Source organism: Panthera onca, chromosome D1 (assembly GCF_046562875.1).
Source record: "Panthera onca isolate mPanOnc1 chromosome D1, mPanOnc1 haplotype 2, whole genome shotgun sequence".
Classification (NCBI taxonomy): domain Eukaryota; kingdom Metazoa; phylum Chordata; class Mammalia; order Carnivora; family Felidae; genus Panthera; species Panthera onca.
In genome coordinates, this window is record NC_138348.1 from 37715405 (window position 1) to 37720116 (window position 4712).

Here is a 4712-nt window from a genome sequence, read left to right on the forward strand (position 1 = left end):
AATTTAAGAAAAAGAAAGATGTAGTGGTTTGAAGGTTGGACAAATGGTGTTTATATATGAGCTTCTGTCTAAGTTAGTTCTTCGTAAGAAGGAACTTGTTGATTATGTGTCTCAGCAAAATTGAGGAAGGTTAATTTGTCCTTCTAACTGTTCTATCTAGGGTCTCTGTCTTACCATCCCATTTTTCCTTTTTCTTTCAAAGTTTTCCCTGTGAGAAAGAATGAACAGATTCACACAAATTGGTAAAGGCATAATTTGTTAATAAGGCATAGTATATTCATAAAAGCTTTCTTTGGGGCCCTTGGCTGGCTCAGTAGGTAGAGCAAGCGACTCTTAAGCTCAAGCCCCATGTTGGGCATGGATCCTAGTTAAAATTAAAAAAAAAAAAAAAAAAAAAAAAGCTTATTTTGCTACAAAAGGCACTGCATCTAAAATGCTTAGCACAATGTCTGGCTCATGGTAAACCTCCAGTATATTAGCTATTACTACTAGTAATAGTTAGAACAGCAATAATGGTCCTTATAGTATAATCATTATTATTGCCTTTTATGTGAAAATGATTTTAGCCTGGCAGGAGAAGTGATTATTCTCCAAGCTAGCATCGTTCTAGGGAGCTCTGATAGATAGCTAATTAATGGCAGAGGCAACCATTAAAATGATAGATATAAAGACAAGGTACCACCAGGTCTAAGAGAACATACTTTTTAAAGATCTATCTTCTGATATCATTTTAAGAAGCCAAAAATTCATGAGAAGAAAAGTTAGGCTGAATTATGATATAATTCTCATTGTAGCTGTGTTATGGTGGTCTAATTTATTTTCCTCTTTTCTTGATGTCGTAAATTTTTCTGATTTTTTTTTTTTGTAATTGAGTCATAAGTTGGATTCTGCCAGTTACCTTGGATTCTACCCTGATACCTTCAGTAAGTTATTTATCCTTTCTAAACCTGAACTTAATAATTTAAAAATGGAAATAATAATATTCCCTCATAAAATTGTTTTGAGCAGCAGGTAAAGGAATGCCTATAAAGACCTTGAGCGTAGTAGCTGATACATCATAAGTGCTCAAGGTATTTTGTCACAATAAATCCTTAATGATAGAAGTTAAGACTTATGACATAAAATAACAAATTATACAGTACAATTCAGCTAATTTATTTAATTTGTTCATTAAGGATTTATAAATTTATTAATTTGTTTAACAAGTATATATTAGGCATCTACTATGTGTGTTAGCATTGTTTTAGGTGCTGGGAACACAGAAGTGTCAAAAGCAGACAAAAACCCTCACCCTCATGATACTTAAAGTCCTAATAAATTTATTTTGTTGTAAATACAAGAAGGTGGAAATAAACAAACACGAAGTGTACAAAACCAAGCCAGCGTGTGCTTCCATGGGAAATATATGTAGGTCTGAGGAGTTTCCTCAGATCTCATGATTTAGGTGTCCGCTTTAGCTGGTCACCAGAGGATGATGTATGATATACAGGCTGGGACGTTTTAAAACATGTGTCCGGGATGCTGACATATATCAACTGGGCTCAAAGTCCTTTAAAGATACTGAGTGCTCCATGAATGAAATGGTTTCTAGGTAATTTAAAATCTTTGTGACTCTCTTTCTAAAATTCTATTTAAGTAATGTGTTATCACTGCAAGGAGAAAAAGGAAAAAAAAAAAAGACAATCAATGAACAGGAACAAAAGATAATGAATCAAAAGTGGCATGAATGAGTAAAAGGAGCTCAAATTGAAAGGAGCAAGACAGCTGCCAAGCCTGAGAAAGGGGGGAGGGGCAGCAAAGATTTACATTTATGAGGATTTTAAAAAATGTATCAAACTAATTAAAACTACAAATTTTAATTGGAGTTAATTAGATTGAATGAAGGACGTGGTGGGGGAAAACCCTGCACTCTTTTCTCTCCTATGAAACACACTAAAGGATGATGAAGCACTGGCAGTTAATCAGGACAAAGCCTCTCTGAATCTCAGAATGTCAGAACCCAAGGTTTTTAAATCAACTGTCTAACACCTTCATTTGACAGATGGGGACTCCAAGAGCAGGGAAGAACCCAAGGTCACCCACGGTGCCCATCCAGGGAAGGACTTGTGCCCAATTTCCCAAATTAGAACTTTCCCTACCGCACACTATTGCAGCTGAAATGGGTGTGTGCCACTCCAGAAACAAACAGAAGAGATTTTCAAGTCAATGCCATTTAGAAACAAAGTTACCAGGTGTATCTGGAAATAACTGTTTTGACCAGGAAATCCACATAATCAAAATAGCAGTTGGGCATTCCTTGCCCTGGTGTGAACATGAAGTGGTTGCAAAGAAATGAGGGAAGGAGCAATGAAGCTGGCTTTTTTTAAACATTAATTTTTTTTTTATTTTTAAATCTCTACATTCAACGTGGGGCTCAGACTAACAACCCCAAGATCAGGAGTTGTGTGCTGTACCACCTGAGCTAGCCAGGCACCTCGTGAAGCTGGCTTTGATTGCAAAAGCTAACATGAGATCCAGTTTGTTTATATCCCTAAGGTGACCTAAATATTTTCTTCTCTCTGTGCCCTGTGAAGGACCTTTTGTGCTGAATTGCATGACTGTTTAACAAAGTAATTTATTTTCTCTGTTTTGGTGTAAAGAAAAACTATTTCGGCAGTGAAATATCCGTGAAATTCAATGGAAAGAAAGGAAGGTGTTTTTAATAAATGGCATTCAAACTACTAGATGTCCAATGGAAAAAGAAGTGAACATTGACACCTACCTCACACTGTATACAAAAGTTAATATGAGCTAGATCATAGATCTGAATGTGAGGGCTGAGGGAAAACATTGGACTGTGGTTTTGAAACATTGCAGGAAAACTTCGGAGGATGTCTTTGTGACCTTAGTGTAGGTGAAGATATTAAGCATTAAGCAACAACAACAACAACAAAGAAATGATAAATTGGGCTTTATCAAAGTTAAAAACTACTCATCACAAAGCACCAGTAAAAGAGGGAGCAAATAGATGGGAGAGAAATATTCATAATATAATTCATAATACATGTATATTACATAATACATGACAAAGCTCTCATATCCTTAAAAAATATACAATTCTGATGGATCAGTGAGAAAAAGACATCATCCCTACACCCATAGCTGAAGACTTGAATAGACACTTAAAAAGGAAGATATCCAAATGGCCCATAAGCATGTGAAGAAAATGTTTGATACCATTACTCACAAGAAAGTGCAAATTAAAACCACAATATCGGTTCAGTGGGATCCCAGCAGCAGCTGCAGTGGCTCTCGTCTTTTCTGACTGTCCTTGCTATCTCCCTTTCGCTTCCGGAAACATGGCCCCTGGTGTGGCAGTCTCTGATCGTGTCATCAAAGTCTTCGATGACATGAAGGTTCATAATTCCTCAACACCAGAGGAGGTGAAGAAGCACAAGAAGGCGGTATTCTTCTGCCTGAGCAAGGACAAGAAGAACATCATCCTGGAGGAGGGCAAGGAGATCCTGGTGAGTGATGTGGGCCAGACCGTAGACGACCCCTATGCCACCTTTGTCAAGTTGCTGCCAGACAAGGACTGCCGCTATGCCCTCTGTGATGCCCCCTACCAGACCAAGGAGAGAAGAAGGAGGACCTGGTGTTTATCTTCCGGGCACCTGAATGTGCACCCCTTAAGAGCAAAGTGATTTATGCCAGCTCCAAGGACGCCATCAAGAAGAAGCTGACAGGGATCAAGGGTGAATTACAAGCAAACTGCTATGAGGAGGTCAAGGACCAGTGCACTCTGGCCGAGAAACTGGGGGGCAGCGCCTCATCTCCTTTGTGAGCCCCTTCCAGCCCCCTGCCTGGAGCATCTGGCAGCCCCAGACCTGCCCGTGGGGTTGCAGGCTGCCCCCTTCCTGCCAGACCGGAGGGGCTGGGGGGATCCCAACAGGGGGAGGGCAATCCCTTCACCCCAGTTGCCAAACAGTCCCCCCACCCCCTGGACCTTCCTCCTTCCTCCATCCCTGATGGTTCTGGCCTTCCCAAACAGTTCTGATTCCTCTTGGGTTGAAGCAGACCAAGTTCCCCCCAGGCACCCCAGTTTGGGAGGGGAGCTGTATTTTTTTTAACGATACCCCATTCCCCACCTGTTCCTCCCTTTTCCCGTGCTGCCAACTTCTAACTGCAATAGTGACTCTGTGCTTGTCAGTTTAGTTCTGTGTATAAATGGAATGTTGTGGAGATGACTCCTCCTTGCACTGCTGGTTCACCTCCCTTTGCCCCTGGTCTTCACCACTCATGGAGGCAGGACCAGTAAGGGACCTTCAATTAAAAAACAAAAACCACGTACACACACACACACACACACACACACACACACACACACAATATCACTGCACTTGAATCAGAATGGCAAAAAATTAAAATTTTTTCAATGTTTATTTATTTTTGAGAGAGAGACAGAGACAGAGCACGAGTGGCAGAGGAGCAGAGAGGGAGACACAGAATCCGAAGCAGGCTCCAGGCTCTGAGCTGTCAGCACAGAGCCAGACGTGGGGCTGGAACTCATGAACCATGAGATTCTGACCTGAGCCGAAGTTGGACACTTAACTGACTGAGCCACCCAGGTGCCCCACGAATGGTGAAAAATTAAAAACAAAACAAAAACAAAAGCTAACGATACCAAATGTTGGGGCAAGTGAAACTCTTACATATTGCTCTTGAAACTGTAC

At 40.6% G+C, this 4712-nt stretch overlaps 1 pseudogene; it reads left to right on the forward strand.

The window, feature by feature from the left end:
* The first annotated feature begins 3262 nt into the window (after positions 1-3262).
* Positions 3263-4328, forward strand: LOC132661554 (cofilin-1 pseudogene; annotated as a pseudogene).
* The last annotated feature ends 384 nt before the right edge of the window (positions 4329-4712 follow it).